The 15,177-nt window shown below is 48.4% G+C and overlaps 1 long non-coding RNA gene across 1 annotated transcript; it reads left to right on the top strand.

The window, feature by feature from the left end:
* The first annotated feature begins 1,573 nt into the window (after window positions 1–1,573).
* Window positions 1,574–6,317, top strand: LOC139186178 (uncharacterized). The gene is made up of 3 exons (XR_011569679.1): window positions 1,574–1,712; window positions 5,249–5,346; window positions 5,683–6,317. It is a non-coding gene; the product is annotated as an uncharacterized lncRNA (long non-coding RNA).
* The last annotated feature ends 8,860 nt before the right edge of the window (window positions 6,318–15,177 follow it).

Raw genomic sequence — 15,177 nt, 5'->3', positions numbered from 1 at the left:
CAGACTTGTCTACTAGCCCCACAGAAGGGTTTTAAATTGACAGCAGCCTCTAAATATATGATCAGGAAAGTAAAAGTGAAGTCGCTCAGTCGTGTCCAACTGTTTTTGACCCCATGGACTGTAGCCTACCAGGCTCCTCCATCCATGGGATTTTCCAGGCAAGAATACTGGCATGGGTTGCCATTTCCTTCTCCAGGGGATCTTTCCGACCCAGGGGTTGAACCTGGGTCTCCCACATTGCAAGCAGATGCTTTACCATCTGAGCCACCAGGGAAGTAATCAGGAACCCCTGGCCTTAATTTAGGTTTTGCAGCAGCCTGGAGAAGATTCTACAGCCAAAGCTACAAGCACCCATATTACCACTGTGACCCTTTCACCTACTTACCTAAAGAGGATAACTAGACCTTGGCTGAAGCACATTGATCTGTCCAAGAGAATGACCTGCACACTTTGACTCAGCATCTCTTTTCCAAATTAAAAAAAAAAAAAGTCCTACATAAACAAACAGGATGGCCCTTTTCCCAAATATATTTCCTTTAATCAGAATTCATGGAAAAATAAAAACTAAGGATGGTGTGTGGGTGTGTGATGTCCACTGTTCTTTTTCCATTTGAAAAAATGCTGGTGATGGCTGGGTGGTTTTCCCACTTGTGACTATGTGATACACGGTGTGATGTGAGTAATTAATAAGTGTTGGACATGACTGACTAATACACACGCACGGGTAAATTATAATTGGTGACGTCAACCTGGAAATTCACAAGAGTAGGCTGACAGTTGTTTTCCGGCCTCCATTTTCTGTGAGAATATCACAAGAATCCCATCAGGGCTTGTCTATAATCAATGTCTCCCAAGCTCACATTTTATTATCTGCTCTCACCCACTAACAACAGTTTACCTTAAAATGAGCCATAACAGCCAACTATTCCACAAGAAGGGATTAGGGAGGTATATTGTCTACGGGTGATGTTTAAACAGCTAGCCCCGAGAGGATGTAAAGAGACTCTCCTGTAGAGGACAATGAGGTTTCTGATTGCTAATTTGGTCTAATTGTGGTTTGCAAATTTAACTCCCATTGAAGATTTATATTCACTCAATTCTCTGGTCCAGGAAACTAGAATTGAATTTCCAGTCACTAGTGTGTTATTTTGAGTCTTTTTTTAATTAAATTTTTATTGGAGTATATAGTTGCTTTATATCCTGAGTCTTGAGTCTTATTTCCCTTTGTATTTAGTAGAGCAGAGAATGAAACAGAACAAGAGAAAATATGCCTAGGGAAAAAGAAAATAACTATAAAACCTGTGGAGAGTGGTAGGTAAAAATGGAAACGTCCTTATTTGACCATGAATCCTGTGGGCAGCTATGGAAAATAAGTATTATTTCCTCATCTTGGTCATTTATATACTCACGTATTCATGTACTGAGCCATCCCTAAATGCCATGCTGGGTACAAGGGGGAAGAAAAATGCCTTTGCCTTTAGAGATTTATGGTCTGATGAAAGAAAAAAAAAAAAAAGAACCTAACAATTACATAATAGTCTGAACTGGCTTTTGGAAAGCTTCCTGGGGGAGATGACACTTGAACTGCCCAAGCCCTGAAGGGTCAATGCAGGTTTCCCAGCTGAAAAGCTAAATTAAGACAGGGGGACAGGGGAGGTGAAGGAGGCACAGGGCCTGGAACTTGACTGCCCCACCATGGAGGTGGAGGGGAGGTAAGTGAGACAGACTCTTGGGTTCCTGGCCCGTGTCCAGTTGGTGGTGCCACTCAGAGCAGAGACTGGGGAAGAGGGAGGTTGGAGGCAAAGGGGATGCTTCCGTTTGAGATATGCTGAGCTGCCTGATCGAGTCAATTTGCTGTGTGGATCTGCATGTATGCCACCTGCATGCGAAGTTGGTTCCGTTGTGTCTGACCACCACGCTCCTCCGTCCATGGGATTCTCCAGGCAAGAATACTGGAATGGGTTGCCATTTCCTCCTCCAGGGGATCTTCCCCACCCAGGGATCGAACCTGCATCTCTCCTGTCCCCTGAATTGGCAGGCGGGTTCTTTACTGTTAGCGCCACCTGGGAAGCCCATATGGAACCAGCACTCAGGAAATAAGTGAGGGCTAGAAACAAACGTAGACTAACCGAAGTTACACAAGCAGCAGGGAAGTCCTTAGTTCTGACTGAGGGCTCCCAGGGACATGGAGATGAGCAGCGGTTAAGGACCCACCTCAGGGGCAACTGACACGGGCTGGAGAACCGGCGAGGGGCCAGTGCCCTGGGAGCAAGTGGCCAGCACATCACCTACCAAAGGACAAATGAGAGGAACCCTGGGGTGGAGGACACTGCCTTATCTTCTTTTTTGCCCTACCTATTTTCAAAATTATCACTATTTACTTATTTGGCTGCACTGGGTCTTAGTCGCAGTATGCAGGTTTGAACCCAGGCGCCCTGCATTGGGAGCTCAGAGTCTTACCCATTGGGACATCAGGGAAGTCTTATCTTCTGAGAAAGAAGTGAAGAACCAAAGAAGAATAAAAAGATGACTCCGAGAGGAAGAAAAAGGCAAGTAATAGTGACGGAGACATATGGGAGTTGAGATCACCTGGAACAGCCCAGGAGTTGAAGACACAGTGCTTAGTCGCTCAGTCGTGTCCACCTCTTTGTGACCCCATGGACTGCAGCCCTCAAGGCTCCTCTGTCCATGGGAATTCTCCAGGCAAGAATACTGGAGTAGGGTTTCCATGCCTTCCTCCAAGGGATCTTCCCAATCCAGGGATCAAACCCAGATCTCCCACATTGCAGGCAGATTCTTTACTGTCTGAGCCACTAGACATCATGGTTCCACAAAAGATGGGAAGCGCGGTGGAGCTGTGGGCCGGTTGGGTCCCTAACCAGCTGGGTGATGTTGTGCCTTTAATCATCTTTCAGCAAAGAGGGGAGCCTGGGTCACAGGGTGATGGCACAGGCCCCAGGTCAAGCACAAGTGCGTCAGCTCCCAGGCTCCTCCAGCTTTTCAGAACCATGCCCCAGGCTTGCCCTGACCTTTATTCTGCTCGTGGTGCCAAGTTCCAGCACAACAGGGCCTCATCTGACCAGAAAGCGGAAGTGACTGACCTAACTGGGGGAGAGTTCAGAGCTGCTCTATCAAAAATTAAGCCTTCTAACAAGCTCAAGTGAGCTATGGAAGGGATCCAGGCCCAGCTGACTGCTTTGGGAGAAACAACTCAAGTGACGGACTCACGGTCCTATGACTCAATACTGGATTTCAGTGGCTCTGTTCACACCATCATTTCCCTCTCTTCTCCCTTGAGTTGGAATGGATGGCCGGTCCTCCAGAATGCCTCACCTAGTGGCTTGTTCACCGTTATGTACAAGTGGCTGGGACCAAGTACATTGTGAAAGAATGACTCTGCTGGGGACTTCCCTGTGGTCCAGTGGCTAAGACTCCATGCTCTCAATTCAAGGGGGTTTGGGTTCGATCCCTGATTGGAGAGCTAGATTCCACATGCTGTAACTAAGTGTTCACATGCAGCAACTAAATATCCTGCATGCTGTAATGAAAATCAAAGATCCCATGTGCCCAGCTACAACCCAATGCAGCCAAACAAATATTAAAAATAAAAAAGAATGACTCTGTGGATACTATTACTTCACTAACAAATAGCAACGACCTTCAGCCTAGCTTGGTATTTCTCTTGTATTATTTAACTTTTCGTAAGCTGAAAGCTTCTCTCTCAAATCTACAGTTGATGTCACATCTTTTTAAAATAATGTATTGATTTTTGGCTGTATTGGGTCTTTGTTGCTGGGAGGGCTTTTCTCTAGTTGCAGGGAGTCGGGGGCTGCTCTCCAGTTGCAGGCTTCCCATTGCGGTGGCTCCTCTTGCTTCGGAGCACTGCCTCTAGGGCATGCAGGCTCCATCAGTTGCAGCATGTGGGCTCCAAAGGAGGGGCCCAGTGGTTGTGGTGCAAGGGCTTAGTTGCTCCAAGGCATGTGGAATCTTTTCCAGCCGGGGATCGAACCCAAGTCCCCTGCATTGGCAGGCAGATTCTTAACCACTCAGCCACCAGGGAAGCCCCTGCCACTGCATCTCCATGCTTTACTTTACCATCAGTGAGCTCTGCGTCCTGTACTAATTGCTGCTCCATGATGCTTGCTGTTTTACAGAGAATCTAGAATTTTACCAAAGAATTTTCTCCCCCTCAACTCCCTCCAGACTCATCTTTACTCTGCACCTGTTTTTTCTCTGACTTTAAACACGTTCCTCTAGTAAACTTTCTCATTTCATGACAAACTCAGAACGCTCGAGAAAAAACAGCAAGATTCAGGGAGGGCAATTGACTGGAATTAAGGGTCCCTGGGCTGACATTCTGGATGACTGAAGAACATCTGCTGAGCATAATTCTTCCAAACTGAAAAAGTCCTGAGGCCGAATAACCACTTTGGACTGTAAACGGGATCATGAGACGCTATTCATTGGGAGGTGACCTTGATAAAGGACAGAGTTAGAGCTGACAAAGGTAGTAAAATGCAAAAGCTACAGGGAAATTCATCTCACGAGGCTATGCTTTTAAAGATTTCCAGGGAATTAGTAGAAAGCAAAGTGAGAGCAGTTTTAAAGGCCTTGATACCAGGAATACAAACATTGCACCAAGCAAAATGTTGCCTCGAGGGGAATTTTATAGGACAGCTTTGAGTGACTGCATTTACCACCCTGTATCTTCAGTGTGTGCTTTAGATACTTTAGAAGTCATCTTGGTAACTGTCTTCATTTGCCTGCGTACGTGTTCGTCGCTTCAGTCGTGTCCGACTCTTGTGTGGCGCTGTGAACTGTAGCCCACCAGGCTCCTCTGTCCGCAGGTTTCTCCAGGCAAGAATACTGGAGTGGGTTGCCGTGCCCTTCTCCAGATCTTGCCAACCCAGGGATGGAACCTGCATCTCTTACATTTCCTGCATTTTCACTAGCGCTGCCTGAGAAGCTCTAGAAGAATACCAGGGGCTTTCCTGGTGGCTCAGTCAGCAAAGAATTTGCCTGCAATGCAGGCGACCAAGACCAGTCAGGTTTGGTCCCTGGGTCAGGAAGATCCCCTGGGAAAGGAATAACAACTTGCTCCTGTATTCTTGCCTGGGAATTCCCAACAGAGGAGCCTGGCAGGCTACAGTCCACGGCATTCCAAAAGAGTCGGACATGGCTCAGCAAATAAACAACAGAATACCATGGACTGGGTGGCTTATAAGCAATAAATGTTTATTTCTTTTAGTTCTGGAGGCTGGAACTCTGAGATCACGCTTTTGGTGAAGCCATCTTCTGGGTTACAGACCGCCAGCTCCTCCTGTGTTCCCACATGGCAGAAAGAGGGTAAGAGAGCTCTGTAGGGTCCCTTTTATAGGGGTGCTCATCCCATTCAGGAGGGCTCCACCCTCATGACCTGATCAATTCCCACATCCTAACAACATCACATTGATTTTGTGCGTGTGTGTTTTGTGTGTGTGTATTTGTTTTTTATTTTATTTTTAACACCATCACACTGAGGTTAGGGTTTCAACATATGAATTTGGAGGGGGCATGAACATGTGGTCCATTGCAGTAAGGATCGGATTTTTCTAACTTCTGAACTAAACAGATCCAATTATCAAGAATTCAGTTAGGACTTCCCTGGCAGTCCAGCAGTTAAGAATTCACCTGCTCATTCAGGGGACACCAATTTGATCCCTGGTTGGGGACGATCCTACACACCTTGAAGCAACTAAACCCAAGCACTTCAACTACTGAGCCTGTGCTCTACAGCCAGCCAGCTGCAACTACGGAAGACTGTGTGCACGCTAGAGCCGGTGCTCTGCAACAAGAGAAGTCACTGCAATGAGAAGCCAGCTCTCCACAACTAGAGAAACCCATGAGCAGCAACAAAGACGCAGTGCAGCCAAAACCAAATTAATTTAAAAATTAAAAGATCTGTTCACATTGTTATTAATTATAAGATTATATATAGTCAGTTTTAAAATGTTATTTCCAAAATTGACCCTTGGACTTGAGGTGTATAAAATGTCTATACATTTAATCCTTGTAACCACCCATGGGAAGTAGGAATCATTCCCCCCATTTTCTAGACAGAGAAATTGAGGCTCAGGAGATGAATTTAACAAGTGCCCAGATAATCAGAGTCGGACATGACTGAAGCAACTTAGCAGCAGCAGCAGCAGCAGATAATCACTTAACTTCCTGCATAGCTTTGCTTCGGGGGAGAGAATGTTCTGGGCAATGAGTACAAGTTTCCCATCTACTCTGTATTTTTCACTGAACATATATGAAGTGATATTCTGAGTTTTTAATAGATGCAGCTCCTGTGAGTTTGTTTTCAAGCCTTACAGAGCAGGAACCACATCAAAGGCTCCTGCTCCAAGCCCCACCCCATCTTTTCTTCAAAGGCCTGTTCAGTTCAGTTCAGTTCAGTTCAGTCGCTCAGTTGTGTCCTACTCTTTGCAACCCCATGAATTGCAGCACACCAGGCTTCCCTGTCCATCACCAACTCCTGGAGTTCACTCAAACTCATGCCCATCGAGTCAGAGATGCCATCCAGCCATCTCATCCTCTGCCGTCCCCTTCTCCTGCTGCCCCCAATCCCTCCCAGCATCAGGGTCTTTTCCAATCAGTCAACTCTTCACATGATGTGGCCAAAGTATTGGAGTTTCAGCCTCAGCATCAGTCCTTCCAAAGAACACCCAACCCAAGACTGATCTCCTTTAGAATGGACTGGATGGATCTCCTTGCAGTCCAAGGGACTCTCAAGAGTCTTCTCCAACACCACAGTTCAAAAGCATCAATTCTTTGGCGCTCAGCTTTCTTCACAGTCCAACTCTCACATCCATACATGACCACTGGAAAAACCATAGCCTTGACTAGACGGACCTTTGTTGGTAAAGTCATGTCTCTGCTTTTGAATATGCTATCTAGGTTGGTCATAACTTTCCTTCCAAGGAGTAAGCGTCTTTTAATTTCATGGCTGCAGTCACCATCTGCAGTGATTTTGGAGCCCCCAAAAATAAAGTCTGACACTGTTTCCCCATCTATTTGCCATGAAGTGATGGGACTAGATGCCATGATCTTCGTTTTCTGAATGTTGAGGTTTAAGCCAACTTTTTCACTCTCCACTTTCACTTTCATCAAGAGGCTTTTTAGTTCCTCTTCACTTTCTGCCATAACGGTGGTATCATCTGCATATCTGAGGTTATTGATATTTCTTCTGGCAATCTTGATTCCAGCTTGTGCTTCTTCCAGCCCAGTGTTTCTCATGAGGTACTCTGCATATAAGTTAGATAAGCAGGGTGACAATATACAGCCTTGACACACTTCTTTTCCTATTTGGAACCTGTTAGAGTCACACAAATACACAAGGAAATGGACTGTGCTCAGGAGCATCAAGAACATCAGCGAGGGGTTTCTGAAGGCTTGGTGGTTGGAATCACCCCCGTTCCCTTTCCCGGATGATACAGGATAATCAAGTGCTGATCATCAGCCGGTGTTCAGATGAACTACGAAGGGCATGCTTCAGCCGGTCCACATCAGCGTGGGGCGCTTTCCTTTGTCTGAATATCCTCCTCTCTACTTCCTTTCCTTAAGTTCCGGCGTGGCACCCATTTCTCAGTCCAGCGTCGTGCCCTCAGTCCCGTTGCTCTATGTCCACCAGACCTCCATCGGCGCCCCCACTCCCATCACCGCGTCGGGGCGGGTCTCCCTCCTCCGTGTCCCCACGCACATCCACTGTGTCCCTCTCCACCACCCTGCCATCAGGCCACCGTCATCTCCTACCTGCGCTGCGGGCTCCACCCTCGAGGCCCGCCGCTGGGATGGCCTGACCTACTCTCCGCGTCCCATTGGAAGGGCTTTCAGCACAGACAGCCTGCAGGCCTTCCTTGGCTTCGTGCTTCCCGGCTGCTTTCAGAACAAAATCCGAGCGCCCTGACTCAGCGCCCGGCCTCGTGATGCAGCTCCCGGCTTCAGCCCGCCTTCCGCCGCATCACGGCCGGGGTTCCGCTCCACTCTGGTCAAACCTGCGGCACCTGTGGCTCCCAGTCTTCCTGCTCCAGAATCTTCCGCCTGCCGCCCTCCACTCCTTTTCTCCGCTAACCCCCTGTGGTAAAATTTTTGCCCAAACTGCCCCAATCCTTCCTTTCTTGCTAGCCAGGCTCTCTGCAGCTTCTCCCATAGAGAGGGAGTCGATTTTCATAGCCACTGATTCCGGACCGGCCTGTGGCTGCCTGCCCCATGGAATGTTCTGGAAGTTTGCTGTGGGGGTTCCGAGCCCAGGCCTCCAGAGGCCGCCAGCTTTTGTTCACTCTCTTGAATCCTTACCCAACCAACAGTGTGAATCTGAATTTCATCCTTGGATGTAAATGAACCAGCAGAAGCTGAGGCTTGGGGATAGGATGTCCTAGGCAGCCTCTGGGGGCCGGATGGAATCAACTCTGGGTTCCAGGGCACTAACCTCACCCCGACCCCAGCATGGATGAGCCCTGACCAGTTGGGAATGGGAAACAGGAGGGAGCCCGCCAGACTCATTTTCCCTCCTTCCTCTCTCCATGGGCCACTCTGAGGAAGCATCCTTGCTCTTGGCAACCCTCTATCTGAGCAGACTGAGAGTCCCTTGGATTTCAAACAGCTCAAACTAGTCAATCTTAAAGAAAATCAACCCTGAATACTCATTGGAAAGACTGATGTTGAGGATATAGCCCCAGGACTTTGGCCACGTGATGCGAAGAGCCAACTCATTGGAAAAGACTCTGATGCTGGGAAAGGTTGAGGGCAAGAAGAGAAGGGGGCAACAGAGGATGAGATGGTTGGATGGCATTACTGCTTCAGTGGACAATAAACTTGGGCAAACTCCGAGAGATGGTGAGGGACAGGGAAGCCTGGTGTGCTGCAGCTCATGGGTTCACAAAGAGTTGGACACGACTGAGCGATTGAACAACAACATCTGAGCAGATGAGCCACTGAACGACCTGCTGTGCCTCTTCACAGCTCACTGGCGAACAGAAGCCAGGTGGTACCAGGTCTGTCTCAGAGCGAGGAGTCTGCGCCTCTTTCTCCTTGCTTCACCGTCCTCCCTGCCCCGAGCTTCCACTCCTAATAACTTCCGGTTCTACTTTTTGCTAAGGCAGTGGCCAGTGTGCACACGTCACATTGAGGAAGCTTAGTTCTAATTCAGATGCCCTGGCTCCCACTCCTCAGAAGCCAGGAATCCCCAGAAAGCACTTGCGTTCATTTCCTATTGCCGCTGTAACAAGCTGTCTCAAACTTAGTGGCTTAAAACAACATGAATTTAGGGACTTCCCAGGTGATCCAGTGGTTAAGACTTCTCCTTCCAGAGCAGGGAGTGTAGGTTCCATCCCTGGTCAGGGGGCTAAGATTCCACATGCCTTTCAGCCAGGAAGCCAAAACACAAAACAGAAGTAATATTGTAACAAATTCAATAATGACTTTTTGAATGGCCCATATTAAAAAATCTCTCTATAAAAGAAAGACAAAAGCAAAAAGGTGTCCTCTGACCCTTCTGGAGGTTGGAAGTCTACAATCAGGTCCACCCAGCTGAAATCAAGGGGTCAGCAGGACTGTGGGTCCTCCTGGTGGCGTGGGGTCCCATCCTGGGTCAGGGAACAAGGTCCCACATGCTGCAACTAAAGATCCTGGGCGTCAAAACCAAGACCCAGTTGTTGTTATTTAGTCGCTAAGTCGTGTCCAACTCTTTGCAACCCCTCAGCCTGCCAGGCCATGGGATTTCCCAGGCAAGAACACTGGAGTGGGTTACCATTTCCTTCTCCAGGGCATCTTCCCACTTGGGATCAAACCCCTGTCTCCTGCACTACAGATGGATTCTTTACCATTGAGTCACTGGGGAAGTCCCAAGGCCCAGTTCAGCCAAATAAATATTTTTTTTTTTAATGAAGTTTTTGAGAGCTTGTCTTTGTCACAGCATGAAATAGACATTTGGCAATTCCCTAAATAATTTGACCAATCTGGAGTTGGATGCCCTGATTTTATCTAGATAGGATGTTTATCCTACCCAGACTCTACTTCCTTTTGTGCTGGCTAGGCCCACCTGGTTCTGAAGCAATCACTTTCTGTGGTTTCTAATTAGAAATTGGAACTTAATGCACACAGAAATATTATGCTTAATCTCCTTTATGACCTGTTTTTATGACTTATGGGAAATTCATTAGGCACCGAGAAAAAGAATTGCTTGCAGATAAGCAATTGTCTACCTCATGTTTCCTCAATACTTCGTTCTCATAAAATCTTAGTCTTGATTCAAACCATTTAAATATATGTAGAATGGGAGAAAAAAAAATACTCGCGATGGCAGACTGGTTTTAAGACATCATTGTAGTTGTGGTTTCAAAAAATATATTCTTTCAGGGACTTGCCTGGTGGTCCAGCAATTAAGAATCCGCCTTGCAATGCAGGCGACACGGGTTTGATAGATCCCTGGCCGGGAACGAAGACCCCACTTGCTACGGGGTGACTAAGCCCGAGCGCCGAACTACTGAGCCCATGCACCATAGGTAGAGAGTCCGTGTGTCAAAACAAAAGATCCCGCATGACGCAACAAAGATCCCACATGCCACAGCTAAGACCCAAAATGGCCAAATAAACAAATACATATTTTTTGAAACACTCTTCCAGACCAATGACGCGTGTGCTCCTCCATTCTGTTGACACACGTTAATTTTGTTGACATGCCAGGTACTTTACTGGGCATGGTGCACGCAGCATGGAGCAAATCAAAATCCTTATCCTCTCAGACCTGATGTTAACACTATGCTTAGGAGGAGACAGATGATAAAGGAACACGCCAGGAAATAATGTCAGGAGAGACACGGCACAAAGAAAAGGAAGGCAGGGTGAAGAAAGAGAAAACAATGGTGGGCTGCCGTGTTAAGATGAGCTGGCCCGGCACGTCTGAGAGGAGGCCGGATGAGATGAGAGCACAGGCCGCACACATCTGGGAGAAGAGCAAAGGGAACAAGACATCGAAGAACTCGAGACACAGGCAACAGGAAGTGCAAAGGTCCGAGGTAAGTGTGTGTGAGTGAGAAAACAGCAAGGGGACCGGAGGCTGGAAATGGAGTGATGGGAGATGGTACAGATGGAGTGCTGGTGCCCCTGAAATTCATGTGAAAACCTAACGCCTGGGCTTCCCTGGTGGTCCAGTGGTTAAGAATCCACCTACCAATGCAGGAGACATGGGTTCGATCCCTGGTCCAGGAAGATTCCACAGGCTGCTGAACAACTAAGCTGCACCTGCGGAGCCTGAGCACCACAACTACTGAAGCCTGAGAGCTCTGCAACGAGAGAGGCCACTGCAGGGAGCACCCGAGCGCCAGCAGGAAGAGAGCCCCCACTGGCCACAGCTAGAGGAAGCCCAAGAGCAGCGATGAGGACCCAGCACAACCAAAAATAAATCTAGCCCCTAATGTCCTGAATTCACCCACTCTAAAGTCAAAAGAATTAAGATTCCAGAGGAATACAGACGGAGCTGAGGAGCCTGGGTTAAGCCCGCTCCTTCCAGGAGCCTGCTATGACCTCGGACACACACAGGAGACCATCATACACACACCCACCCCGCCTGTCTCAAGTGAGGGAACACGTGGGAACGTTATGTGATGTCATACTGTGCCTGACATTATTATTCGGCTGTGACCCCCTGAAGTTCAAAGACTGACTACTAGTCCTGGGGCTTGGCACGCCGTAGGGCTTGTGGCGGCTGCAGTCCACGGGACCACAGAGAGTCAGACCTGACTGACTAAGCACAGCACACGCAGGGCGTGTGTGAACGTATGACTGGATGAGGAAGTGCTTTCCCCGGCTGAGGTTGCTGTGTGAGGGACACGACCACCCAAACGAGTCTGAGAGGGAAGTGTCTGCCTTTCTTTCCTGTAGAGACCAAAGCTGCTGTCACTTCCTTGCAGAATTCAGACTTGAGATACAGTCCTGATTGGTGTGTCATTAGATACGTTGCCCCGGAAGTCCTCCTCCTCACCTCCCAGCAGCCCCTCGGGAAGCCTTCAAGGGGAAGCCCAGACAACCAGGAAGCCGGGTGGTGTCACTCAGGACACAGAGAGGAGAAAGGGACCCTGCATAGACTAGCAGTAGATGTGTACACAAAAGGAAGTGGGCTTCATGACTTCCCTGGTGGTCCAGTGGCTAAGACTCAGAGCTCCCAAGGCAGGGGGCCCAGGTTCGATCCCTGTTCAGGGAACTAGATCCTGCATATAGCAACTAACAGCCCAGACGCTGCAACGGAAGACCCGTACACTGCAACTAAGATCAGCACAGCTAAATAAATTAATTAATCTTTTCTTTTTTTTTTTCCTTTTAAGAAAAGGAAGTAGGTTTTAATTCCAGTAGGAACAGAGCCCTCAGAATGAGGTCAGCAACCAGAGTCCCCTGGAGAGCTCAGCCCTGAGCTCGGAGAGATGAGAGACGGGAGAGGAGGAGGGAGGGGCAGGATTGGGCTGAGAGGAAGGTCAGCCTCTTGTTTACGGAATGGCATGGACGCTGGAAATGAGAGGCATGGTTCGGAAGGAAACAGAAGCCACCGTTCAACCTGCGCTGGCTCAGGCGTGAAATGAGTTAAACAATACTCACTTCTGGACTTCCCTGGTGGCACAGTGGATAAGAATCCGCCTGCCAGTGGAAGGGACACAGGTTCGATCCCTGGTCCAGGAAGGTTCCACGTGCCTCGGAGCAATGAAGCCCGTGTGCCTCAACTACTGGGCCTCAGGGCCGCGACGACTGCAGCCCGTGTGCCCAGAGCCTGTGCTCCACAACAGAAGCCACCACAGCTAGAGAAAGCCTGAGCAAAGCAATGAAGGCCCAGTGCAGCCAAAAATAAATAAATCAATCATAAAATTATAAATCATAATTTTACATATTAAAATTATAAATTAAAAAAACCCTCACCTCTTATTAAAGCTATGCAACTATTTTCCAAAGGCCTTTCCCTTGCCCCTCCCACAAAGCCCGCCCTGCCTCCCTGACATTCTTCCCAAGGGAGGGGAAATAACCACCTCCTTTCGGGGAAGTCTTGGGGCAGGGTCTGGACAGGCAGGCTGGACAAGAGTGGAGCTGCCCACCCGGCCTTCTCCAGATGGGTCTCCCCTCCAGCTGTTGTCGGTTTCTGTCCACACTCCCCACCTCCTTCCAGTTCATGGATCACATCAAACCCACTCACAGGGCTTCTGATGACTTGCCTTGTTCACTGCCCAGAAAGCTCTCCTCCCAGACCTCAGTGAGGCTGACTCTTTCTCACTGTCCAGGGCTCTGCTCAAATGTCACCTCCTCTGGACGCCTTTCTGGACTCACCAGCCTTCAGTCCTGTTATTGAATCCAAGTCCTCCATGTACCTAAAGCACAGTGAGGCCATATAAACCAAAATGTCAGAGCTTGGAGCAGAGAAAGGTTTATCTCAGTACCAAGTCATGTATGGATGTGAGAGTTGGACTATAAGGAAAGCTGAGCACCGAAGAATTGATCCTCTTGAACTACCGTGTTGGAGAAGACTCTTGAGAGTCCCTTGGACTGCAAGGAGACCCAACCAGTCCATCCTAAAGGAAATCAGTCCTGAATATTCATTGAAAGGACTGATGCAGAAGCTGAAACTCCAATACTTTGGCCACCTGATGCAAAGAGCTGATTCATTTGAAAAGACCCTGATGCTGGGAAAGATTGAGGGCAGGAGGAGAAGGGGACGACAGAGGGTGAGATGGCTGAATAGCATCACCGACTCAATGGACATGAGTTTGAGTAAACTTCAGGAGTTGGTGATGAGCAGGGAGGCCTGGCGTGCTGCAGCCCATGGGGTCGCAGAGTGTCGGACACGACTGAGCGACTGAACTACTGAACTGAACTGAAGCAAGGACAACAGGGGGCTTGAGGTCAGAAAACCCGAACTCCTTGACAGCTTCAAGGAAGAGTTGTTAAAGGCGAAATATGGGGTGAGGGCTGCGGGTGCCTGACTTCCTTCTGGTTGGTGGTGAGGTGACCAGGAATCTCAATTCCAACCAGTCTTCTGGTTCCAACAAGTCTGGGGTCTCAGCAGGTAGTTACCATTCTCCACCCGGGTGGGGCCTTAGTCCCCAAAAAGCAACTCAGAGATTTGAATCAGATTGTTCTGTGTATCCCTGGAGGACGAACTAGGCCTCGGTTTTACCCCTGAACTGTCCTTCCGGACCACTTGCCCTTTGTTTCTGCATTCTTTCACTGCTCTAATTAGTAACTGCTTGAGTCTGCTCTTTGGAACTCCCAGAAGGCCCAGGAGACTTAAGACTTTTTCTACAAACAATCAGGGGGTGGGGAGGCCCCTCCCCCGAAGGGTCCTGCTAAGTTTCAGTTCCCTTGTTCTCAGGCACTTTCCATCACATAACTGTTTTTCTCAAGGCTCTTAACACTCTCTGAAACCACCTTACATGTGTGATTGTCTTTGTCAGCCCCCTCACTTTTCAGCAGAATGCAGGCTCCACCAGAGCAGGGAGCTGTTTGCTCATTGTGGTACCCCCAGTGCCTGGAACACTTTGAAGTCTTTTTTTTTTTTTTTTAATTTTTAAAAATGTATTTGGCTGCATTGGGTCTTAGTGGTGGCACTAGATATCTTCATTGTGTCATCTCTCGTTGGGGTCCAGTTTAGTTGTGGCACACAGCCTCTCAAGTTGTGGTGTGAGGGCTTAGCTGCTCTATGGCACATGAGATCTTAGTTCCCCGACCAGGGATCGAACCCATGTCCCCTGCATTGCAAGGCGGATTCTTAACCACTGGACCACCACGGAAGTCCCAACCTTGGAAGTCTTGACCGATTGTTGATAAATGCATGAAAAGGATAAGATGAGAATTACAGGAGACGCTGTTCCTAAGCTTTTGGAGGGTGCCAGGCACCTTAGCAATGGCATTATTATCACTATTGCTATCATTCCCCTTTTGTTGCAAGTCGGATCTGTTGGATAAGGCAGTAAGAATGAGCCTACCTTATTGTCTCTGAAATAGGAATGTAGGAAGCACTGATTTCTCTTCTCTGGAGGACAGAGGCAAGGCCCAGAGAGATTCACCACAAACCTTCCTGAGAAAGCACTGAATACTGGTGAAAGCACTCAGGGCTCCAGGTTCTGTGCTCAGCAGCGGCGTGACCTTGGGTAAGATTCT

Source organism: Bos indicus, chromosome 12, assembly GCF_029378745.1.
Source record: "Bos indicus isolate NIAB-ARS_2022 breed Sahiwal x Tharparkar chromosome 12, NIAB-ARS_B.indTharparkar_mat_pri_1.0, whole genome shotgun sequence".
Taxonomy (NCBI): Eukaryota; Metazoa; Chordata; class Mammalia; order Artiodactyla; family Bovidae; genus Bos; species Bos indicus.
This window is presented reverse-complemented; position numbering and strand designations above follow the sequence as displayed.